Source organism: Rhinoraja longicauda, chromosome 6 (genome assembly GCF_053455715.1).
Source record: "Rhinoraja longicauda isolate Sanriku21f chromosome 6, sRhiLon1.1, whole genome shotgun sequence".
Taxonomy (NCBI): Eukaryota; Metazoa; Chordata; class Chondrichthyes; order Rajiformes; family Arhynchobatidae; genus Rhinoraja; species Rhinoraja longicauda.
Genome location: NC_135958.1, coordinates 18743761 through 18770894, shown reverse-complemented (window position 1 = coordinate 18770894; position 27134 = coordinate 18743761). Strand labels below are relative to the sequence as shown.

Here is a 27134-nt window from a genome sequence, read left to right as displayed (position 1 = left end):
ACGTTTGGTCTCGCCAATGTAAAGGAGGCCACATTGGGAAGAATGAATATAGTAGATGCCAGTCGAGATGTGATTTAATTCAGCTGGCTCATTGCTTTGTGCCCAAGTGCTGATTTGCTCAGACAGAGCACACTCAAGGGGCATCACTGTCTATCTACCAATCTTGACCCGAGAACAGAGGTTGGCATCGATGACATCAAACAACATGGCAACCGCTGCCAATGCGGGTAGTTTCAGGAGTGGAGGATCTGCCGCGATCCCTGCTCCCGAGAGCGGTTCCTATGGGCTTGGGATGTCAGGCAGGTTAAAAGCTCATCCCAGTGACAGCACCTCCGACACTGCAGCTCTCTCTCAGAGCTGCAGCATTGAACTTGAGGTAGCTGGTGTAATGGTTTGAGGAAATACTTTAGTATGTCTCGAAGCTGCTGATGTGAATGTCTTGCAGTTACATGGGGATTTCTACTGCCAAGACTAATGATATAAAACAAGCGCAAAGGCTGATTAAACCGCGTACTTCAGTAGTTATTTCTAATCCACTGTGAAAAGATTTTAAACTGGTCCTCATTTACAGGCTCAACCTCTTCACTCCAGATCTCCAGTGATACACAATCCTATCACTGCGACTCTGTTTCTGTATAGTTCATACCTCTCTCCGTAATTCACCTACACATGCACTTTCCAGGAATTCTGTGGATGGAAATGTACTGAGGCGTACATTTTCTTTAGGCACACGTTCCTGTGTCCAGCCACATGTCCCCGTTTATCGACACATGTTCCTGTGTTTAGACCCGCTCAGGTGGTTGATTTTTAATCACCTCCACAGTTCAGTGGTAGTCAAGGACAGACCATAAATATCGACAGTGCCAGTGATGTCCATATCCAGAGAATGAATAAATAAAAGAAAATGCATACCTCAGTATATTGCTATCCTCAGCTACATTATCTCCACATCAAACAGAGGGAGGTCATTGCAACATATTGGGTCCATGCCAATTCCCAGGGGATTAACCCATCAGTCTTATTCTTGCTCTCTTATTTCTCTGTATGTCTATGATTTATTCTCTCTCACACACGCCTATCAATTCCTCTTTGATTTTTTTCTACCATCAATCTACGGTGAGTAGTAATTAACAGTAACCTATAACCCACCACCCAGGGTGTATTTCTATGTGTACAATTCTCTCTATCACTCTTATCTGCATTGTTCATACCTCTCCATGAAGTATGTCCCAGCAAACTCTCAAGCCATTGGAAACCTTCCTTGGTACAGTACAGTAGCACTACTTGACAGTGCTGGAGACTTGGGTTCAATCCTAACCTCAGGTACTGTCTGTGAAGTTTGCTCGTTATCCCTAGGACCACATGGGTTTCCCCTGGGTGCTCCGGTTTCCAAAAGATATGCAAGTTGGTTGGTTAATTGATCACTGTAAATTGTCCCTAGTGTCTAGGTGGATTAATTGATCACTGTAAAGTGTCCCTAGTGTTCAGGCAGGCGGTAGAATCTGTGGGAGAGTTGGAATGTTAGGAGAATAAAAATGAAACCAGGATAAAAGGGTGATTGATGTGAACGGTGGGCTGAAGGGCCTGTTTCTGTTCTGGACGACTCCATGACACATGGTAGCTCTTATCCACTCCCCCAACACACCTCTTCATCCTACCACTCCTCGGCCATGGCGCAGTCAATGAGCATGTATGTAATAAGAGCAGAAGGTTTATGTTAAAATGATGGCTGGTTTGTCGGAATCGTGATGAACAGTTCCCTTTCCCTTGAAATCTGAGTTAGTATGTTTCAAGGCAATAGGAAGTGTACATTCCGTGATGTAAATGGAATATTCTAATTTGGAGCAAAGGAGGCCCCCTGTCTCCAAAACAGTCGCCGTTTTAGCACTTGGCAACCTCACAGCCTTCTCTGGGAAAAGCCTCCAAATTGGTGGGGAAGTGGTTGATGAAAAATTCTGGAATTTTCTTCATGCTATAAATAACCAACTTGATCCGAACTGCTCCAGAGGAAATCGGAAACAGCTGTTCCTCCACGGATATTTTGACACAGGATATATTGGGAGGAGACGAAATGAGTTAGACCTTGGGGCTGTTATACTATCTCAGCAAAGTCTCTAAGAGACTTTTGTGCGAAAAACAGCAATGATGCTAGTGAAAGTAGTTTAAATACAACTGGAGGCAAAATTGCTACAGTTCCTTTCCTTATAGACATCTATTATAAGAGTTCCCATCCAGTAGATCTCACCTACAGAGTTTCAAGTGATGTTTAAATCTATACCTCTAGTAACATTAGATAATTTGTTGTTGAATCTGTGTCACCATATCTGTATGTAATCTGTGGTGTACGTTCCCTGAAAATGTTTGACAGGTTACTGTAGAGCGAAACAGATACACAGTCTTCCCACCTGGTGAATGTTTCTTATACTCTATCAAGAAGAGATTTACTCTGAACTCCAACCTAATCCTGGGACTGTGACACAATGACTGGAGTGTATAGGGTGCGGTATCATAATTTCCTTCCTGCCTCTGCACACAAACTAGTTCACATTTGTGTTTGAAATCCCACAAATATTTACATTAACTTTGTAAATGGTCGATAATTGATGGTATGTTAACCCTGAGTAATGAATAACATTACGCAAAAAACTAAGTGCTGGAGACTGAGGAAGGGTCCCGACCACAGACGTCATCTGTCCATTTTCCTTCACAGATACTGCCTGACCCATTGAGGCAGAGGGACGGTTGACATTTTGAGTCCTGATGCATGGTCTAGACCCGAAAAACTGACCACCCCTCTGTCTCCACAGATACTGCCTGACCTGCAGTTTATTTTTGCTCAAGATTCCAACATCTGCAGTCTGTGTTTCCAATGACAGACATTCATTATCATGAAAAAAATTTCAAGAATGTCCTGTGTTTATTTATTCTAATACTTTTTTTTTTACAAGTTAAGAATGTTTTGAAATAGAAATAAAAGTCTCCCTGCTTGGTGATTGTTTGATGTACAGTGCAGGGGGAGCTACACACACAGTCTCCCTGCTTGGTGATTGTGTGTAGCACCCCCTGCACTGTACATCAAACAATCACCAAGCAGGGAGACTATGTGTGTAGCTCCCCATGCACTGTACATCAAACACAGTCTCCCTGCTTGGTGATTGTTTGATGTACAGTGCAGGGGGAGCTACACACACAGTCTCCCTGCTTGGTGATTGTTTGAGGTACATAGTGCGAGAGGATTTACTCTGCATCTAACTTTTCTTGTCTAATGCAATAACTGAACAGTGCAGACGGAACTTTACTGCATCTTTCTTAGCAGATCACTTCATGCGTGACAAAATAAAAGAATACAACATTTATAGGGGCAGAGGGACATTTGACATTTAGAGTTAATGCATGGTCTTGACTTGACACATTGGCCATTCCTCTGCCTCCATGCTGACCCTCCCTTGCTTGAATTGTCCCAGCAGTTTGTTTTTTGCACCATGTTACAGCATCTGCAGCCTCTTACGTTATCATGTTATGTGTGAATTTGATCATAAACCCTCTAGAACTTTGTGGCGTTTTATTTTTTCCTAACTTCTAAAGTACTCCTCCGTACCGAGCAGAGGTTATGAAGTATGTGAGAAATTCCTTGTAGATGTATGAGATTTTTCACTGCAATGGAAAGGTAAAGTTTCTCCACTCAGAAGCCAAAGAGAATTTGTCCAGGTATTTGACCTCCTGTATTATCATTCCCTTGTGCTCACACACATGGAAGTAAAGATGCCCAGAGGCACACTACATATACAAACCAAGTGTCCCCAAGGAGTGAACAGTTCCCAGTAGTGCAGGCCCTGTTGTAGTCTCACAGCAGACATGTTAGCAGACTGCTATAGAGTATAACCCCACATAACAGCTACGAGCCAGTTAGCCTCGACTCGTCTGACTCAACCCCAAGCACTGGCTGTGGCCCTTCAGCAGTACAGGAAAGATGACGAACCTGTGGCATTGTGCCCTGGCACATCTCTGACTCTTGACTAACCTTGACCTAGGGAACCTCCCTTTGCCATTACCTGTCTTCCCTCTTTGAATCTTCGTTTAACTCTCTCACCCATCCTGCCTGTCCCTCACACAGATGCAGAGTTGTACGTCAGCATTAGTAATTCAGTCTGTCAGGAAGGGGGGAAAGTGGAAGCAGATTGTCACCAAAGGATTTTTATAGATTGGATGAGTGGGCACGAAATGCAAGCCATCCACAAGCAAGCAATCAAAATATTTTCTATTTGGCAAAAAACAAAGTTTGGAGGTTCAAATGAAAAAATCCAGAGAATTTAGTGGACAATGGACAATTTGCAAAACAGAATTAAAAGGGCCAGTGGAACATTGCCTTTTTTCTCATGGAGACTGAGTACAAAGACCTGAAATCACACTACTATTATAACACTGATTGAACATTAGTTTTAAGATTGAATTCAGCTCTGATCAGATCTCAGTGAGAATGTAATGGCTTTAGATTGATTTGTGGAGGACTTTGACCAGCATTAAGCCACGGTTAAAAGGGCATCTCAAGAGCAACTTTTCCAAAAACAATTAAAAAAAAATTGTGATCTGGGCATTGATGACATTTATTGACCATCTCTAATTGACTTTATATTGAGTGCCCATTTCATCGGGCATTTAAAGTGCATATGGAGATACACAGGAGCAGATTGTGAATTTCAGATTTCTTTCCAAAGGGCATTAGTGTACCTGGCACGTTTTAAGACAAACCAGCTGGTTTGCGGTCATTCTTGTTGCTGGAATGTTTCATTCCAGAATTTTAACTCGAAAGCAGCCGTGATGGGATCTCTGGATTACCAGGCATCCGGATTACCAGTCCAGTCCAGAACCCACTGCCATTCCGAGCCTTTCCCCATTTTTACTTCAGCATTTTAAGAATTAAAGACTGAAAATACTGAGCCATGGTGGCGGCATAGTGAAGAAGCAAGTGGTGTCTCTGCCTCACAGCTCCAACGACCTGGGTTCAACTCCGATAGTGTCGTGTGGAGACTGCGCGGATTTCCCCGAGGGGATCCAGTTTCCTCCGACATTCCAAAGATGAGCTGGCAGGCTAATTAAATGCTGTAAATTGGTAAATTGCCCCTAGAGTAGATAAGGAGCAAAAGACTTCAAACAGGAGTTGATGGACATGAGAGAGGGAGAAAATAAGTTGCTGGGCTAGAGGGAATTGGACAGATGGGATAACTTTACAGTTAGATGGCACATACCCATTGGGCTGAATGGTCTCTTTCTGTATCATCAGAAAAATAGAAATAAGTGGGTGTGTAGACCTGCACCAAACCGTGAAAGCTCAGCCAATGAAAAATGTTCTCCTTGCGCTCACGATTAGTTTAGTTTAGAGACACAGGGCGGAAACAGGCCCTTTGGCCCATAGAGTCCGCGTCGACCAGCAATCCCCACACACTAACATTATCCTACATACACGAGGGACAATTTACAATTACAGTGCCCTCCACAAAGTTTGGGACAAAGACCCATCATTTATTTATTTGCCTCTGTACTCCACAATTTGAGATTTGTAATAGAAAAAAATCATAAGTGGTTAAAGTGCACATTGTCAGATTTTAATATAGGCCATTTTTATACATTTTGGTGTCACCATGTAGAAATTACAGCTGTGTTTATACATAGTCCTCCCATTTCAGGGCACCATAATGTTTGGGACACATGGCTTCACAGGTGTTTGTAATTGCTCAGGTGTGTTTAATTGTCTCCTTGATGCAGGTATAAGAGAGCTCCCAGCAACTAGTCTTTCCTCCAGTCTTTCCATCACCTTTGGAAACTTTTATTGCTGTTTATCAACATGAGGACCAAAGTTGTGCCAATGAAAGTCAAAGAAGCCATTATGAGACTGAGAAACATGAATAAAACTGTTAAGAGACATCAGCCAAACCTTAGGCTTACCAAAATCAACTGTTTGGAACATCATTAAGAAGAAAGAGAGCACTGGTGAGCTTACTAATCGCAAAGGGACTGGCAGGCCAAGGAAGACCTCCACAGCTGATCACAGAAGAATTCTTAAAGAAAAATTCACATGTGGTTACATCATAAAGAATTCATAAAGAAAAATCCCCTAACACCTGTCCGACAGATCAGAAACACTCTTCAGTAGTCAGATGTGGATTTTTTAGTGACCACTGTCTGCCTAAGACTTCATGAACAGGAATACAGAGGTTACACTGCAAGATGCAAACCACTGGTTAGCCCAAAAATAGGATGGCCAGGTTACAGTTTGCTAAGAAGTACTTAAAAGAGCAACCACAGTTCTGGAACAGATGTAACCACATGTGATTTGTTCTATTTCAAATCTCAAATTGTGGAGTACAGAGGCAAATAAATAAATGATGGGCCTTTGTTCCAAACATTCTGGAGGGCACTGTATATCAAGCCAATTAATCTACAAACCTGTACGTCTTTGGAGTGTGGGAGGAAACCGGAGATCCCTGAAAAAACCCACGCAGGTACAAACTCTGTACAGCCAAGCACCTGTAGACAATAGACAATAGACAATAGACAATAGGTGCAGGAGTAGGCCATTCAGCCCTTCGAGCCAGCACCGCCATTCAATGCGATCATGGCTGATCACTCTCAATCAGTACCCCGTTCCTGCCTTCTCCCCATACCCCCTCACTCCGCTATCCTTAAGAGCTCTATCCAGCTCTCTCTTGAAAGCATCCAACGAACTGGCCTCCACTGCCTTCTGAGGCAGAGAATTCCACACCTTCACCACCCTCTGACTGAAAAAGTTCTTCCTCATCTCCGTTCTAAATGGCCTACCCCTTATTCTCAAACTGTGGCCCCTTGTTCTGGACTCCCCCAACATTGGGAACATGTTATCTGCCTCTAATGTGTCCAATCCCCTAATTATCTTATATGTTTCAATAAGATCCCCCCTCATCCTTCTAAATTCCAGTGTATACAAGCCCAATCGCTCCAGCCTTTCAACATACGACAGTCCCGCCATTCCGGGAATTAACCTAGTGAACCTACGCTGCACGCCCTCCATAGCAAGAATATCCTTCCTCAAATTTGGAGACCAAAACTGCACACAGTACTCCAGGTGCGGTCTCACCAGGGCCCGGTACAACTGTAGAAGGACCTCTTTGCTCCTATACTCAACTCCTCTTGTTACGAAGGCCAACATTCCATTGGCTTTCTTCACTGCCTGCTGAACCTGCACGCTTCCTTTCATTGACTGATGCACTAGGACACCCAGATCTCGTTGAACTCCCCCTCCTCCTAACTTGACACCATTCAGATAATAATCTGCCTTTCTATTCTTACTTCCAAAGTGAATAACCTCACACTTACCTACATTAAACTGCATCTGCCATGTATCCGCCCACTCACACAACCTGTCCAAGTCACCCTGCAGCCTTATTGCATCTTCCTCACAATTCACACTACCCCCCAACTTAGTATCATCTGCAAATTTGCTAATGGTACTTTTAATCCCTTCGTCTAAGTCATTAATGTATATCGTAAATAGCTGGGGTCCCAGCACCGAACCTTGCGGTACCCCACTGGTCACTGCCTGCCATTCCGAAAGGGACCCATTTATCCCCACTCTTTGCTTTCTGTCTGTCAACCAATTTTCTATCCATGTCAGTACCCTACCCCCAATACCATGTGCCCTAATTTTGCCCACTAATCTCCTATGTGGGACCTTGTCGAAGGCTTTCTGAAAGTCGAGGTACACCACATCCACTGACTCTCCCTTGTCAATTTTCCTAGTTACATCCTCAAAAAATTCCAGTAGATTTGTCAAGCATGATTTCCCCTTCGTAAATCCATGCTGACTCGGAATGATCCCGTTACTGCTATCCAAATGCTCAGCAATTTCGTCTTTTATAATTGACTCCAGCATCTTCCCCACCACTGATGTCAGACTAACTGGTCTATAATTACCCGTTTTCTCTCTCCCTCCTTTCTTAAAAAGTGGGATAACATTTGCTATCCTCCAATCCACAGGAACTGATCCTGAATCTATAGAACATTGAAAAATGATCTCCAATGCTTCCACTATTTCTAGAGCCACCTCCTTAAGTACTCTGGGATGCAGACCATCAGGCCCTGGGGATTTATCAGCCTTCAGTCCCATCAGTCTACCCAAAACCATTTCCTGCCTAATGTGGATTTCCTTCAGTTCCTCCATCACCCTAGGTTCTCCGGCCCCTAGAACATTTGGGAGATTGTGTGTATCTTCCTCAGTGAAGACAGATCCAAAGTAACGGTTTAACTCGTCTGCCATTTCTTTGTTCCCCATAATAAATTCCCCTGCTTCTGTCTTCAAGGGACCCACATTTGCCTTGACTATTTTTTTCCTCTTCACGTACCTAAAAAAACTTTTGCTATCCTCCTTTATATTATTGGCTAGTTTACCCTCGTACCTCATCTTTTCTCCCCGTATTGCCTTTTTAGTTAACTTTTGTTGCTCTTTAAAAGAGTCCCAATCCTCTGTCTTCCCACTCTTCTTTGCTATGTTATACTTCCTCTCCTTAATTTTTATGCTGTCCCTGACTTCCCTCGTCAGCCACAGGTGTCTCTTACTCCCCTTAGAGTCTTTCCACCTCTTTGGAATAAATTGATCCTGCAACCTCTGCATTATTCCCAGGAATACCTGCCATTGCTGTTCTACCGTCTTCCCTGCTAGGGCCTCCTTCCAATCAATTTTGGCCAGCTCCTGCCTCTGTAATCCCCTTTGCTATACTGTAATACCGACACTTCCGATTTTCCCTTCTGCCTTTCCATTTGCAGAGTAAAACTTATCATGTAGTCAGTATCGAACCCAGGTCTCTGGTGCTTTAGGGCAGTAACTCTACCACTACGCCACCAAGCCACTGTTGCTGCCGTAAATTCCCAAAGCACTGGCTGCTCCTTTGATTTCTTTCTTCCTCCGTCTGTTTTGCTCCCGTCTCATCTCTCAATAAACAGGAAGTGGCTGTGTTTACTGCACATGCCAGGCCCAAAATAGTATTATTCTGGTATGCATGCCTATCAGTTCAGAATCTGTTGAGTGAACCCAGAGAAAGTATGAAATGCCAACATTAGCAGAAGCGCATGCTGTTGCAGGGTCACCAGTTCACCAGTTACTCGATTCCATGGCATTGCAAAGGAGAGCTGATCAAACAAGAGAGAACGCGGGCAAAATGGGGTGGGGCAAGGACCAACAAAGTCACTTTCCACATTTAATTCCTTAATATCCGGAAGTCCAGGATTAACTCAGTGACCAAGCCTCCTCAGCCTCAATGGGAAGAGCATTCCCAAGATTCACTTACTCTGACTGTAGATATTTCTTCATCATAGTCGTAAATCGTTAAGGGCGGCACAGTGGCGTAGTGATAGAGTTGCTGCCTTACAGCGCCAGGGACCTGAGTTTGATCCTGACTACTGGTGCTATCTATATAGTTTATACATTCTCCCTGTGACCGTGTAGGTTTTTGCTGGGTGCACCGGTTTCCTCCCACTTCCAAAAGACGTACAGGTTTGCAGGTTAATTAGCTTTGGTAAGATTGTAAATTGTCCGTAGTGTGTAATACGGGTGATCGCTGGTTGGTGCGGACTAGGTGGGCCGATGGGTCTGTTTCCACACTATATCTCTTAAAGTCATGTAAATAGTCAATTCTCTATCCTGTGACCGTGGCCCCTGATTCTGGACTCCAAAGCCAGAGGGATAACCCCAGCATCTACCCAAGAGAACCATGTAAGAAATTTTGTCGGGTTCATTTTGTCTGGTTCTCTCTTTCTTCTAAACTCTAGAGAATACTGTCCCAGTCCACTCAACCTCACCTCATAGGGTAAACCCATCATCCTGGGCATCAGGCTGGTGAATCTTCACTGCGTTCCCTCTATGGCAAGTACATCCTTGTGCAGTAGGACTTCCTTCTATACTCTGAAGGTATACTCTGAAGGTATTTATTCACAAAATGCTGGAGTAACTCATTTGTACCAGCATCTGCAATTATTTTCTTACACTCCTTCTATACTCCGATACTCAGGTCCACTCATAAGGTTAACACGCTATTTGACTTTTTAAATCAGTTGTTGCACCTGCATGTTAGCAAAGAACTAATTCCAAACTTCAGAAAGGGGAAATCAGGAGACCATGTGCCAATTTCAATGGGTGGGTCAGCAGGGCAGAGAGTTAGCAGCTTCAAATCCCTGGGTGTTAATATCCTCAGACCGAACTTGGGCATAGCACATCGATGTGATCATGAAGACCTCTACTTATTAGCGCCTCCACTGTGTCAGTAGTTTAACAAAATTCAGTATATCACCCTGACACTTTAACAAACATATACAGATGTACCAACTGTTTGTATCATTGCTTGGTACAGGACAATAAAAGCACTGGAAAGCAAGAGGCTGCAGAGAGAGGTGGATTCAGCCCGGTCCATCATGGTCACAGCTCTTCCCACCATTGAAAGCATCTACCACACCACCTCTTGAACTATTTGTTAATTTGCATTAATGTTTTGCTTTTTGCTTGTCACTGTCATAGAATTTTTGTGTAATTAATTCATGTCCCTTTAGTCAAACAGATGATATAGACTGAGAGTAGCTGGGGGTCTAAGCACTGATCCTGGGTGGCCGCACCAGTCACAGCCCAACAACCTGATACCAATCTGTTTAGGACCCAAAGTGTGGGAGTAACTCAGTGGGTCAGGTAGCATCTCTGGAGAACATATATAGGTGACACTTTGGGTCAGAGCCCTTCTTCAGACTGAGTGGGTCTGAATCAGTCCGTGTCAGTCCATCATCCCATCTTCACATGCTCTAACCTTGCTAACCAAATTCCAATGTGGGACTTTATCGAAGGTTTTCCAAAAACCTAAGTGCACCCTATGCGGCACAGTGGCGCAGCGGTAGAGTTGCTGCCTTACAGCGCCGGTGACCCGGGTTCAATTTTGACTACGGATGCTGTCTGTATGGAGTCTGTACGGTCTCCTCGTGACCGCGTGGCATTTCTCCAGGTGCTACGGTTTCCTCCCACATTCCCAAGACGTGAAGGTTTATAGGTTAATTAGCTTCTGTAAATCACCCCCAGTGTATAGGATAGAACTAGTGTACAGGGATTGCTGGTCGACGCGGACTTGGTGGGCCGTAGGGACCGTTTCTAAGCTGTATCTCCAAAACTAAAATTAAAACTATCCCTTAGTTTCACTGTACATATCATTAGATTCTCAAAGTCATTTCAGAAAACATTTAACAAAACAAATGCCAGTTCACATAATGGGACATTTGAGAAGATGACCATACTCTCAGTCAAAGAGATAATAAAGAGCTAGTAATTAACTTGCAAAGAAGTTTGACAAAGTTTGAAGCGAGTGACAAAGCAAAAGAGAAAGAATGCAAAAATGAGGGTGACATAAGAGAGAGTGCACATATACATTTTGGAAAAGAGAACCAAGGTTGGTGGAGCTGAAAACAAGGCATAACGAAGACCCTACATTTATATTTCTGAGGAAGAGTTCCGACCTGAGACATCATCTATCCAAGTCCACCAGAGATGTTGCCACCGATGAGTTACTCCAATACTTTGTTATTTTTTAATAAAGTTTCTGTGTGTTTTCCCTATATTTATAAAATGGCTTTCCTGACTTTAAGATCTCCCTAAGGTTTAACAGCCACTGAATACTGCAGCGGTATAGTTGCTGCTGTTATGTATAGATTCGGATACTTTCTGCAACTCAAATCCATCCATGAAAAGCTGGAGAGTGAAGGGAATGTAGACGATTGTGAACATAATTCCCTTTGTTCCCAGTACACAGCCTGCAATTTCCTACCATTAACATTAACAGGCAGGATACCAAGGGTTGACAGACTAATTTTTACAGCAAGCTCTTCAGGAGGGCCCTGTATGAGGTTCCAATGGAAATTGCATCTCAGACTCACATCATTTGCTGATGATTTGTAGTTGCATTGCCCAATAAACGTATTGGAGAGGTGGGCACAATTAGGACTTTGTAAAGTCCCTGTAATGTAAGTTGAAGGTCTGGCACTACTTACCCATACTCTGAGAGAGGGACAAAATCAGTCACCATGAAAACCACTTCAGCTCTTCCTACATCAACCTCCCTTAAAGACCTCCCGCCACTCACAGGACATTATGCCTGCTTTAAGTGGACATGATGGAAAATGATGGGACTGTTTTAATTACAGCCTAGCACTTAATACATTCTGAACAAAAAAACAGAACTAGAAAGTTTTGAAATTCTTTATCAAAAAGCAATATGAATATTATATTAAACCAGATGAATCAGAGGTAGAGTCAAGCAATTAGGTCAGCTGATTTAAGTATATATATATATTATGAGAGGAATAGCCTGGGCCCTCTTGGTTTTGATGCCTCTATCATGTGAACAAAATTCTATCTATCCCATCCAAGCCTATCATAATTTTGTATACCTCTTTCAGGTCACCCTCAGCCTCCTTTGCTCCAGAAAAAATAAGACCAGCCAATCCAATCTCTCCCCATAACTAAATTCCTCCAATCCAGGCAACATGGAATCTCAAATGCATTCTCTTTAATGCAATCATATCCTTCCTGTAGTCTGCAGACCAGAACTTGCATTCAATACTCCATGTGCAGCCTAACCAGTCGTTAGTCAAATGACAGTAGTCTTAAAGGGATGACAGCTTGAAAGCAGGAAGCCCTGTCCACAACTCCCCTGCTAGCTGCTGCTCACGGATTGGCTTTCTCTGGAAATCAGCATAAGCATACGTAAAAGGATCTGGCAGACATCTGACTGAGCTGGTCAGTGCCAGATCTGATTGCTCCACAAAGCACTACCCAGGCCAAAGAGGCCATTCAGTTCACAGGGAGTTACAGTTGGCCAATTAACGCTGGTCTTTGCAACAACATTCACCCCATGAAATGTACAAAAAAAATGTTTAGCTTAATATTACAGAACATGTCCTCATCCATGTCTTTGTTAGCGCTGGACTATACCAAAGTAATGTTAGCCCTCATCTATCCCGCATTCCAACCCCTTGTACCACCCAACTCTGGCTCCTGGTTAATGCAATGATGAGGATGGGTAAGTGCTGAACAGGATGAGGTGGGGAGGGGGGGGAGTTATTCGGGAATGGGGAGTTTTTTGGGATGACGGGTTTAGAGATGGAAGAATGAGGTACAGGTTGGCCATGATTCCTTTGCAGGAGTCTGGGGCTAACAAAGATATGTGGGAGGAAGAACTGGGACTCCACTGATGCTTCTGTAATAAGTTGAGGCGCGGGAAGGATGTGGAAGAGAAGAAAAAACTCAAATTCACCCTTGTATCGGGAAAATCCACGGATCAGCTGGATGTGTGAATGGGTTTGGGGAGAGGGGGATCTGATTGGGGGATGTGGACATGTTTGGTTGTGGTGTGGGAGGATTGGTTTGGTTGGGGTGCAGCAGCAGGAGTCGAGGATGTAACTAGTAGAGTGGATAAGGGAGAACCAGTGGATGTGTTATATCTGGACTTCCAGAAGGCTTTCGACAAGGTCCAACATAAGAGATTAGTATGCAAACTTAAAGCACACGGTATTGTGGGTTCAGTATTGATGTGGATAGAGAACTGGCTGGCAGACAGGAAGCAAAGAGTAGGAATAAACGGGTCCTTTTCAGAATGGCAGGCAGTGACTAGTGGGGTACCGCAAGGCTCAGTGCTGGGACCCCAGCTATTTACAATATATATTACCAACCCCACCTCATCATAGCACAATCGCCTCGCCCTACCAATCACCCCACCCTCATCAGCCACCCAAACAAGTCCCCACTCCACCACCTTGTCCCATACCCATGGCTCTGACAAAGCCCTATAGAAACATAGAAAATAGGTGCAGGAGTAGGCCATTCGGCCCTTCGAGCCTGCACCGCCATTCAATATGATCATGGCTGATCATCCAACTCAGTATCCCGTAGCTGCCTTCTCTCCATGAGAATGTTTCTTCGTAGCTGCCTTCTCTCAGATGAGAATGTTTTTTTTCACACAGAGTGGTGAATCTGTGGACTTCTCTGCCACAGAAGGTAGTTGAGGCCAGTTCATTGGCTATATTTAAGAGGGAGTTAGATGTGGCCCTTGTGGCTAAAGGGATTAGGGGGTATGGAGAGAAGGCAGCTACGGGATACTGAGTTGGATGATCAGCCATGATCATATTGAATGGCGGTGCAGGCTCGAAGGGCCGAATGGCCTACTCCTGCACCTATTTTCTATGTTTCTATAGGGCTTTGTCAGAGCCATGGGTATGGGACAAGGTGGTGGAGTGGGGACTTGTTTGGGTGGCTGATGAGGGTGGGGTGATTGGTAGGGCGAGGCGATTGTGCTATGATGAGGTGGGGTTGGTAGTTGGTCTGACAATGATGGGGGTGGGTGGGTTTGTTGATGGGATGAATGAGAGGTGTAGTTGGTTGGTCAGGTAAGTGTAGATGATGGCATGGGTGGAAAATTGATCTGTAAACATTTAGAGAGTTTAAAGATACAGCGGCGAAACAAGCCCTTCAGCCCTCCAAGTCTGCACCGACCAGCGATCCCCGCAAAATAACACTGTCCGACACACTAGGGACAATTTACAATTTTACCGAAGCCAATTAACCCACAAACCTGTACGTCTTTGGAGTGTGGGAGGAAACCAGAGCACCTGGAGAAAACCCATGCAGGTGACGGGGAGGGACCTACAAACTCCGTACAGACAGCACCCGTGGTCAGGATCGAATTCGAGTCTCTGGTGCTATAAGGCAGTAACTCTACTGGTAATTGGACTGGAAGTGCCAGAGAACACCTCTCCACATAACATGGTCTAAGCCCCCCTGAAATAGTCTTCCACCTCATGTGAAAATTGGCTCGAGTGGTTTACAGAAAAGTACAAAATGACCTGGAAATGTTTCACTCTGTTTTCAATTGCATAACCCTGAAAAATAGTGTTAGGCAGATAAATTTCTCCACAGTGATTATTAATATACACCTGAGGAGTCAGACAAGAGCTCCCAACGAGGTCTCGACTGTGAGAACTGCATCTACGACTGTGCGGCACTCCTTCGGTATCGTAGATCGTAGACCACACGATGAGGCGAGCTACGCTGAGCTATCTTTTCTGGCAGGTACACATAAAAGTACACTTTGTCACTGACACTGGAGGTGTGAAGAAAAGCGATGCAGATAGACTGGCAACTGCAATATTGTTGAGGTAAAACGGAAGTTGTCGAAGGAGCTGAGTGCAGAGGGCCAGGTGATCCCGGTACAGATATCTGAGGCAAGTGTGTCAAGCAAGATCGTTGTAACTGGCGGTCTTCATCCTCATCGGGAACGTGTGCAGGATTCGTGGAACTCTTAGCGCACTTTCACCATTTAGGATTTGTTTCTGGTTTTGCACAAACTCCTATCATTTTCCAAAGGGTAAGCACTCACCACTGTGGCCCTAGAACAGAAGCAACTAAAATGGCATTTCCCCTTATTCACAAAATGCTGGAGTAACTCAGCAGGTCGGGCAGCATCTCGGGAGAGAAGGAATGGGTGACGTTTCGGGTCGAGACCCTTCTTCAGACTGATGTCAGGGGGGCGGGACAAAGGAAGGATATAGGTGGAGACAGGAAGATAGAGGGAGATCTGGGAAGGAGGAGGGGAAGGGAGGGACAGAGGAGCTATCTAAAGTTGGAGAAGTCGACGTTCATACCACCGGGCTGCAAACTGCCCAGGCGAAATATGAGGTGCTGTTCCTCCAATTTCCGGTGGGCCTCACTATGGCACTGGAGGAGGCCCATGACAGAAAGGTCAGAAAGGCATTTCCCCTTGACTGGCTGTACCACAGGAAGACTAACTGCCTTCCCTGGTCAGTATTGAGTCGAGGGCCCCATCTCCTGCATTATGTACTCCCGCTTGGTATTGATTCTCCTGATTTAACTGCTGACAATGCTGGAGGAATAGCGGTTTGGGACAAAATGTTGGCCAGGGTTTTTGCTCAAGCTTGTTCTCCAGTTCTTGCCCGTTCTACCTGGTTTGGCTTCAAGACACCACTAAGCACAGCAGTGGATATCTGAAGCAAGATCCTCGGAGGCTTGCTTTTGCTGCATACGACTGGCTAACTGCTTCTTCCTCTCATGGTTCCCTCCCCCAAGACCTCTCAACGGTGAACATATCACAGGACTAACTGCTGCTGCCTCCTGATAGTAATCATTTTTAATGAAAAGTCTAGGATTGTTGCAGTCATTAGAGGGCCTAATTGCTACCCCCTGAGTGGAGGATGGCAGGGGTCATGGCCCAGATCCATCAACAAAGGGGGAAGTGCGCCAGATCCAAAATTAGCCTCAAATCATCCCCACACGGGGCCTGAATGACCAATGGATTATCAGTGTACGTGACGTTTCCAAGTCCCTCGCCTTCCCATTTCTTCACTCTCACCCACCTCCAGCCTAAGTGGGTGATTAACGTTTCCTGCCTCAGCTAAAAGTTGCTTCCTGCAACGGGGTGCTAAGCCTGGTTAAACATTGGCATTAGTGGTTTGATTGACAGCACACTCTGATAGCCCAGTTTAATAGAAGGGTGCCTCCCTATTTCACACTGAGGCATTTCCCTTAGACCCATGGCGATGGGCCAGAGCAACGATCTGATAACCAGCATGCACTCCCACCCGGCTCCGCATAAAATCCGGTCTAATTGCCAGCATTCCCACCCTTTCCTTATGGTAAAGAAAGATCTTTACGATTGGGATGCCTGCTTCCATTCCAAGTTGTTCAAATACGGATGCGCACAGGGCTTGAGCATAGGCCATCTCCAAAAGTAAAGATCCACAGACCTCCCACCTTTAATTATTCTTTCTTTCGATGTGCAATGTCCTGGCCTACCTCAATTGCCTTGAATTCCCCGTCCATTTTAGAAGGCATTTAAGAAACAATCACATGTGATGTGAGTTGTCAGGCACATTAAGGCCAGCGGGGACAAGGGTGACAGACTCCTTTCCGCAAAGGGCATGAGGAAATCAAATTTGTTTTGGGGACTATCTAAGAGTTTCACCGTCAGAACCTCAATGGCCCAGCTAATGCTGTGAAGTTTGAGTACACATTCCTAGAACATTAGTCCAGGCTTCAGGATTATTAGCTTAGCACATGAACTACAAAATCCTGGCATCCAATGCCATTGACAACATCAGATTCCTACCATCAACATTATAGGCACAGACTCAACTGGGCCCGTTACATATATACATACCATGGCTACGAGACCAAGACACTGGTTGAGTATTCTGTTTCATTCCATCTCCTGACTCTTCAAAGTCTTTCACCATTTACAAAGCACAGTGTGATAAAACAGTCTTGGTTTAGTGCAACAATAATGACACAAAAAGCAGGTTCACACCTGGTGTATTGCCGCACTGTGTACCATCCATAAGATTAGATTACTAGATTCATCCAACAGCGCCTCCTAAAAACACCACTTCTACCAAGTGGAAGGCAATGAGCAAACTACTTTTCTCATTTTTCTGAAAATCTCCCACCAGTTCCTAATTCATTTTCCTTTTTTGCTTGTGCATCGTCTGAATGAAAAACACACTGAACAAGCACTGATTGGCAATTAATAATACACTAGGGTTATGCCTTATGATGCTTGTTCTTCAGGCTCACGCACAAAGAATGACCACTGAGTGAGAATGAGGATGGTTCTGTTGCATTTCTGGACTATACAATCAAAGTCCCAGTTTCCTGCACAGGCCATGTGAAACCTTAAAGCATGGAGGAGCAATCTGACTCCAACTTTGTGAAACCAAACCACTTGAATAATTAACGACAGCTGCAAAAATTATTGAAATGAGTTGACAATGGAAAATCTAGGCCACAAATCTTCAAACCTTCATAATTAATTTTAAATATTTGTTTCAGCTGAGGTGGATTTAGGCAAGGAGAAGAGAGTGAAGTCAAATGGAAAATGCAAAATGAACTTCACATACAACTGCGAGAGTATTCCCCCCCAGAATTGCTCTCGAATCTGATCTGAACTTGCAAGGCTGATGCAACAGGAAGCAGACCATTGGAGAGTCATCAAAATCTCCCACAGGATTATAAAGTCATGAGACATAAAACACAGAATCAGCCCCTCTGCCCTCTGAATCCGTGCTGATCATCAATCTTCTTAGGCCCCCCTCGGTCATGGCTGACCATGGATGATGCATCCTAGTTGGCTGCTTGCTCCAAACCTCGGCTAGAGCAGCGTCGCTTGTGGCTGAAGAGACCAATGTGGGAGTGACAGTCTTTGTCGCAAAGGTCTCATTTGTGTGTGGTCTCTGGTCTGTTGAAGTTGCTGCGCTCCTTTCTGCGTGCCCGCTTGACTACTGTTACGTTCATCAGTTTCTCTTCCCCCGTTTTGAGATGTTGGTTCAGGGTACCTCTCCACCTCGTACGGTCAACTGCAAGGCTCTCCCAGGACTCCACGTCGATGTCGAGCACCTTCAAATCTCTCTTGCAGACATCCTTGTAATGTAGCTGGGGGCGGCCAATGGTTCTCCTCCCAGATGTCAGCTCTCCATAGAGGAGGTATTCTGGAATACGGCCATCCTCCATGCAGTGGACATGGACCAGCCACTACAGCCTGCGCTGCCCGAGTAGAGTGTACATACTCAGAAGGCCAGCGCGAGACAGAATCTCGGCGTTGGACACTCTGTCTTGCCAGGATATACCCAGGATACGGCGGATGATTCTAAGGTGGAAGATTTTGAGTCTTCTCTCCAGTCTGGCATATCTAGTCCATGCCTCACTGCCATACAGCAGCGTGCTGTTGACACAGGCGTTGTAGACTGCTATCTTAGTCTTCACTGTCAGCTTTGGGTTGGTCCACATTCGAGTTTGTGAGGCGAGCGAGAGTTGTAGCTGCCTTCTCGATCAACTACAGTCACTGATGGACCGCTTCTAACGGGCTTGCAAGGACTTTGGGCTGACCATCAGCCTGACGAAGACGAACGTCCTGGGGCAGGATACAGAGGCACCGTCTGTCATCACCATCGACGACTACGAACTCAATGCCGTCCATCAGTTCACATACCTTGGCTCCACCATTACCGACAACCTCTCCTTGGACATAGAGATTGACCATCAATCACATTCCAGTATATTCTACCCACATTTCTATCAACTCCTCTCAGATTTTACCACCCACCCACACATTAAGGGCCATTCACAGCAGCCAACTAATCTATCGACCTTTCTTTGTGATGTGAGAGGAAACCAGAGCACCCAGAGGAAACCCACAAGGTCACAGGGAGAACTCCACACAGACAACACCAGAGGTCAGAATTGAACCCGGGTCACGGGAGCTACAGGCAGTGGCTCTGCCTGCCGAATCACTGTGCCACCCTTAGTTTTCACCTAAATGGGGCCGAGATGCAGGTCTACCAGGATGTAAAGTGCACAATCAGCCAGAAAGAACACTGCACTATCCTCAGAGATTATTATTTCTGATCGTGCCCCGATGGTGAATGCTTCCCTCAACCTTGTTCAGCAGGGAGAGTGCAGAGAGATAAAGTGGATGTATGTGTCGACTAGGAAACAAAGAAACACATTCAGAAAAGAAAGGGTTAATTATCGTCTCCCATTAAGGACATGGTCTCAGTTCCATTGCTGAAGGCAGTTCCTGTGTTCCAACTCTTTCATCAAACACTCTCCGAAGGGGAGAGGAAATGCGCATTATCCCAGGACTGGCTAGATTCCAATTAACTCAGCGAGGCCACTGGCACTTCTGAAAAAATCCAGTTGGTTTCAGCAAAGAGGATTATTATTTACCCCTTTGCTTCTTTCTGTCATTCCTGCTGGCAGCATTCTGGTTGTGGCATTCTTCCAGGAAATGAGGGGACATTGTGGGGATGAAATAATGGGAGAACGAGATGAGGTTGTAATAGATAGACCTCTGGGAGTTTTTTCCCCTTCACCATGCTCCCAAGTAGTCAGCTCAAGCTTGCACTCTGTTTTGATTGCCCAGGAGTCAGAGTCCACTTCATAAAAAAAACTAAATAGTTTGGTCTTCTATTTCCCTTCTTCTTAGGCAGGCTTTCGGCATTGAGGATAACTTGCTCCTACCCAGGTGTCTGATGAGGCCAATGTGGGCACCTCTGATTCTTCCACAAATGGGGCAATAGTTGTGGGCAGTGGGTAGTTTGTAAGAGAATGTGTGCTTCTTCCATCATTTATCAGGTCTCTGAAGATCCTGACCCATGGACTCGAGGTTCTTGAAACCATCCAGGTGCTCCTTCTCTTTGAGCCATCACGGGTCAGGAGTCAGAAGGGATGTTGTATTTCTTCAAGAAGGCATTCAACACACTGCTATCTTTCCCTCTGTCCACCTATCATTATCTTGTCATGACAGTGCTCAGAATAGTGTCTGCTTCATAGGTTTGATGTCAGACACACCATCAATGAAGCCTGCCTAATAACTGTGTGGACCTAATATATAAAACTAAATGGAAATAGTTACCTTACAGTACAAACTCCAGAACCAAGATCACTTGATCCTCAGAAGTCGAGATAATTTCTTGCATTTGGACTCTCTTGCATTCTTGAGACTGAACGTTTCCGCTTTTACCAACTTGGTCACTGCCCTCCAAGATGAAGGTTCTTGGGGAGACCCTGAAAAGTGTGGACCACTTCCCAAATATTGAAAGCCACCTCTTGGTAAAGGCAGATGTCAGTAATGAAACTCACCAGTGACTTCAATGCCCTGGCACAAGATTGAGTCGATTGAGGAGAAGGATGTTTGAAGACCAACCCCTCAGACCTGGCATAATCCACATCATCTACCAGGCAGCAGTGAGCACTGCCCTCCTGCAAGTGAAGAATTCTTCCCTGTGTAAATTCCAGGTACCAGGACTGTCCTGTCTGTCCCTACATAACAGATGCAGTTACATCACACATATGTGCCAGACTTACATATGAATATCCCATAATGCTCCCTTTGTGAAGGAGTATTTCACATGAACAGGGCAGTTGTAGGTAGTCAGCTTGGGAAGATCATTGGGCCTTGTGTTTGGGTCTCTGGTGCTGTAGTTATTTTGTGTTCTGAGGAATGTGCGACATTTCTCTCAGAGGGGAGTGAATCTCTAGAATTCTCTGCTCCTGAGGGTGTGGAGACTGGCATTAGATGTATTTAATCTGGAAATGGATAGTTATTTAAAAGGTTGAGGAATCAAGGGTTATGGGAAACTGGTGCAGAAGAGGGGTTGAGGCCAGCAAAGATCAGCCATGATCATATTGATTGAGGAGCCGAGAGGTTTTCTCCTGTGTCTATATTCAGGTGTACTTTTGAATTAATGAATACCACATTTAATAAAATCTGGGAGCATTTCAAAGTCTACACTAACTCCTTATCAATGACTCACAACTAACCACCCATGTTACCTGTAAGGTTTGTGCTTTTATGTACAAATACATCACAAGCAGGCAATATACCACCCCTAAAGAACCTGCTCGGATCAAGGTCAGGTGGAATTCACAGTAGAGATACAGGGCCAAGTTGTTCATTTGTTAATGTTCATCCTCACCCACAATTCAGAATCCAACCCTAATACTATATCCTCTTCCTCATGTCTGCTTATTGCATCCCTCGAATTGCGTCCACACTATTTTCCTCAATGAATCCACGGTAGAGGAAGTTCCACATTCAAGCCATTCTTTGTGTGCAGGTCTTCCATCTGATATCCTGTTTAGATTAATTAGTGACTGTGGACCCAATGGTTGGATGATTTGAAGAATGTATTCTTCATCCAAAGTCTTGCAAACTCCTCTCTCAAGTTACCTCTGTTTTCTTTTTCATTTCAGAGAGAGGAGCAATCCTTTTTGTTCATCTTTCCATCCCAAGAACAACACAAAACAAATAGCACCTTCGGAAACTAAGGGTTTTTTCAAAGTTAGGTTATCAAATGTATAAGATAGACACAGTGTGCTGGAGTAACTCAGCGGGTCAGGCTGCATCTCTGGAGAAAAAGGATGAGTGACAACATCCACTGCCCCACCTTCATCAATCTCCTTTGTGACCACCTCAAAAAACTCAAATCGACTTAGTGAGACAAGATCTGCCCTGTACAAAGCTGAGCTGGCTTTCCCTAATTAGTCCATTCTCTTCCAAATGGGAGTAAATCCTATCTCAAATAATTCTCTCCAATAGTTTCCCTACCACTGACGTGAGGCTTTCTTACACCAAGGACAACACAGGCTATTCTCCAGTCCTCCGGGACTGAGAAGAAACAAAGATCCTTGTCAAGGCCCTCATAATCTTCACTCTTGCCTCTCTCAGTAACCTGGGATAGATTCCATCAAGCCCTGGGCCCAGGCCCATCCTTTTTCTCCAGAGATACTGCCTGACCCGCTAAGTTACTCCAGTACTTTGTATCTATCTTTGGTATAAACCAGCATCTGTCATTCCTTCCTACACAAGGTATTAGGTACATCTCTGAGCCTCTATTAGGCACATCTGTCTTGTAATTGCATTTCTAAACCACATACCATATCTTCTATCTTAATTAATAAGAAGATTCCACTCTTGAACAAGTCATCAACTTAGTATTATACAATGTGAGCACAATCTCGCCTTTGGATAGAGCTGAATGACAACATGTAGCTCTCTCAAATCTCTGGAAAATCAACACCAATGCTGTATATACACAATTGCCCAATTTCACAAATAAATCACTATCTGTATCTTTTCACAGGCCAACATCCCCATCTTCGTGGCCTTAGTTACACACAGAAGGATTCAGATCACGTCACTCACATGTCCAACACCAGACTCCCGAATCATACATTCTATTCCAACATCTGTCATTGAAAGTTATTATCAGACATGTGGACAGAATCAAGAATATCTCTTTGAAGAAATGCAACTGACTGCTTGGAATCTCTGGCTATGGCAGTTCAAAGTGAAGAAGGAGTTGGGGATGGCATTGAGAACGCTTCAGACTTTTCACTGGGAACACACGGAATCTCTTTGTAATCTCTTTGCGCACCATGTCACAAACCACCTGCCTGCCCGCCAACCCCATCTGCTCCAGCTGAGGAAGAATTTGCAGTTCCCAATTGACCTCCTCAGAATAGACAACAACAGTAGAGAAGCAAGTGACCCTCGATCCCTGGAGGCGGGGGGGGGGGGGGGTTAAAGAGGTTGAATGGGGACTGTGTCAATAGGAATTCCAATCCTGTCATAATGTGTGGTGCAGCAGGGCTAGACTGGGGAGGGGGGTGGTGGGTATGGAATTGTAATTGAAATCTACATCTACACCCATAGAGTGAAGAGGTAAAGGGAAGTGGATAGGAGAACTGATGGAACAAAATAATGTCTTGTTGCATTCTCCACAAATTCCAATGGGACTGATCCCAAGATAACTGCAGCCAACAGTTGCCTACATTTCCAGGATTGCTATTAAGTTACCAGTTCCTAAGGATAAGCGCAATAAATATACCAGCACTCTAAACAATACCTTTGACCCATTTTAAGAACATTGAGAGAAAAAAGGGAGACAAGAATGAGATGATTTATATTCCAAATTGCATGGAACGTTTTTTGGGATGGACAAATCAGATGGCCAATGCTATTTGAGTGGGGCTGTTCAACTAAAAGGGACAGCGGGAGGCAGGAGTTCACGTAACGTCAGCTCCGCAAACACGACCAAGCGGCATGCAATGTTCAGCTGTCCTCCAACAAAAGCTTGTCATTTTGCTGCCGCTGGCAAACACCAGCTAGTGCAATCTGTTAAATTCTCCTCATTCAGAATGAACTATGACCAAGGGATCAGATTCTACATGTGAAAACTGTGGGAACAGCTGTTCTTGACAGATAAGCTCCACTCCCTAGATGCTCAGCACACTTAGCACCTGGTGGGATTACCAAAATAACACCCCCACACCCCCACATGCACACACTCTCCCCCATGGACACACATACACACATGATCCACACATGAAATCAGTTTGAGTTACCTGCTTTTTTCCCCCTGCTTTAGAATATTAAGTATTCCACCAGAAATCATCTGCTCCAAATCCTTGAACACATGGTCTCTGAACTAAATGATTCACATGATATAGATGGTTTGTGGTGTGTTAAAGCTGTCTTACGTTGCTTGGAAACTAAAGGAAGCATGTGATGAGAAAAAGTCTTTCAACACCATGCGTCGCTACAGAAATTTTCCAAGGGCAATTTCTCTGTTAATACTCTCTGATCACTAAAGAATCTCTTGACTTACCAATCCTGGGATGCCATACCAGAATTCACTTCCACCACACCAAACAAGGCCATACCATATCCTGTGGAAGATTATTTTATATTATTCTATTCCCTCACTCCTAACATATCTCGACAAATGGTCTGCCTCTTGTCCTCTCTCACTCTTCAACAAAACCCTTGTGTACCAAAGCCAGGAAGCAATTTAACAAACCCCAAACTTCTGACTTAGCCAAATAAAATGTACCAAGGCTTTGACATTTGGACAAAAAATCCTCAAATGCTCTTTAATTGAGTTGTTCGACAATCAATTTTAAATTAATTCCCATGCCCTTATTAAAACTGTAGAGGTTTGAGGGAATGAAGTGATAAGCGCCTGCAAGATTATGTCTAACAAACTCGTTTTGGACTAAAGTTCAAGCACAGAAAACCTCCTGTGGGAAATAAAGTCATATAGTCATATCGCAAGGCAACAGTCCCTTCGCCCCAACTAGTACACGCCAACCGTGATCATCTAAGTTTGACCCATTTGCCTGTGTTTGACCCATATCCCTCTAAATCTTTTCTACCCATTCATGGGAAGGAGTGCACTTCTCCATAAGGCAGTGGCAATTCCTTCGTCCAGTGAGTACCCTGGGAAGATGTTGGTTTCACATAGAAAGACCGTACCAACCTTGCAACAGAATATTTCCATTTAGTTTCATTTAGTTGGGTAGAATATTGTAAAAATGTTTTTTACAATACATTGAGGAATAAAACTAAGTTATAAATCAATCAGCTTTGAATATTTTGTAGCTTAGGTTTTTAAATAGAAACACTTACTTTAAGGCTCAAGACTGCTCTAATGCAGTTCTGAATTTATAGTTGTCAAGAGCCTACTTAAATATGAAAAAAAAAGGCCTGCATGTGAACAGGTGCTGAGGTTTTCCCTGCTCTCTCACTTGCACGACAGATAACATATGCTCAGTTTGGGAACACACGCCTTCTGCAGAGCACATCACAGAAGGATTCAGCACATCATGTGTGGTCAACGTGTCTGTGTCAACCCTTGATAAGATCTACCCAAACAATCCCAGTTTCCTCAAGCTCCAGCTGGTGAATTTGAGAGGGGCATCAGTCAACGAAATGAGCAGATCAACATGAACGCAACATGCATTTCTGAAGGACATTTCAGGAACATCGTGGGGAAGGAATACACTTTTAAGATGCACTAGGACGTAAGCAGCTGATGACTAATAATGGGGGTGGAGACAACTGGGGTACACGAGAGCAAGGAACAGGGGGCCATAGAGTTGGAGAAGGTCACAGAAATAAAGAAGTCTTGAGGTATTTGACCATGGGTGAGAATGCCAATCTTAATTCTTTGGATCACGTATAGCTAAGACACAGTCACATGGATTATCTCCCCTGTGGGACACTGCCTTAAAAAGTAAATGCTTGCAGCATTATGGGGAAAGATATCATTGCTTCCGTGCATTGCTCAATTCATCCCCCAGGAAATCCTTGAATATATCCCATAACGGGGAACGACCTGAAGTACAATCCCACTCGCCAACCTGAAATACCAACTCACCAACAACTATGCAACAATTCTTATTCTCACTGCCTGGCCTCTGCCCATCTTTGTAGCTACCTCCAGAGGTAACAGAAAAGGTGAATGAGACTTGGGGAACTTTGTCCCAGGGAGAGAAAGCAATGTGTGATGATAGTCTTTCAAAAAATGTTTGATAAAGTTATACGCAATGATGTTGTTTGAAAAACTGGTGCCCTTGGATAAAAGGGACAGGAGCAACTTGGAATAAAACAAAATGATTGAAGTTCAACAAACTGACAATTAGAAAATTGCAGATTTTGGAAATCAAAAATATCAATGAAATGCTGCATTCAGCATGTCAGGCAGCATCGGCAGAGGGAGAGACGGAGTTAATTTTTCCAGTCGAAGACCTCATTTGTCACCGTTTCCACCAGAAATATTAATTCCGTTTCTTTCTGCCCAACCTGTTGAATGTTTGCAACATTTTCAGTTTTTATTTCAGTAAACGAACAGTGGTGGTGAATGCATTTCTTAGGGTGTAGAGGGGTCTAGAGTCTGCAGTGGTTTTCCCAGGGCTTGTTCATTGCCTTATTGACTTGGATGCAAGAGCACAAGTTTGAAATTTGCTGCAGACAAAATCTTCAAATACAATAAACAGTGAAGGAAAGGGTGGCAAGTAAGAAAGGCAGAGGTTGGCTGTTCTTGTGGGTGAGGGATGTGCGTAGAATTAAGAGCGGAGTTGCACATATTAGTAAGGTAAACGGGAAAAGCAACGAAAGCTTATAAAAACAACAGTAACCATGCATGAACATTACCAGGTGGCTAACAGAGCAGTTAATATAACATGTCAGTCCTAGGTTCCTAGAGTAATGCAACACAAAAACAGTCTGAAGAAGGGTCTCGACCCGAAACGTCACCCATTCCTTCTCTCCCGAGATGCTGCCTGACCTGCTGAGTTACTCCAGCATTTTGTGAATAAATCGATTTGTACCAGCATCTGCAGTTATTTTCTTATACAAAAACAGACCCTGCAGCCTAACTTACCCATGCCGACCCAGGTCTAACCTGACCTAGTGCAATTTGCCCACATTTGACCCATATCCCTCTAAACCTTTCCTATCCGCTTACATGTCCAAGAGTCTTTTAAACATTGTAACTGTACACACATCTACACACACACACAACAAGCTGTCAGCTTGTTCCATATACACACCACCCTGTGTCAAGAATTCAGTCCTCAGGTCCCCTCTCACCATAAACCTATTCCCTCGAGTTTTAGACACCACCTATTCTCGGAACATGACTGTGATTATCTACTCTGTCTATGCCCGTCAAGATTTTATATACCTCTCTCAGCTTTCTTCACTCCAGAGAAAACAGTCCAGTCT

The 27134-nt window shown here is 44.3% G+C and overlaps 1 protein-coding gene across 18 annotated transcripts in view; it reads right to left on the bottom strand.

Annotated features, from left to right (window-relative positions):
• Positions 1-27134, bottom strand: part of mtss1lb (MTSS I-BAR domain containing 2b) — a 131470-nt gene that overhangs the window by 39407 nt on the left and 64929 nt on the right. The gene's annotated exons all lie outside the window — the stretch shown is intronic.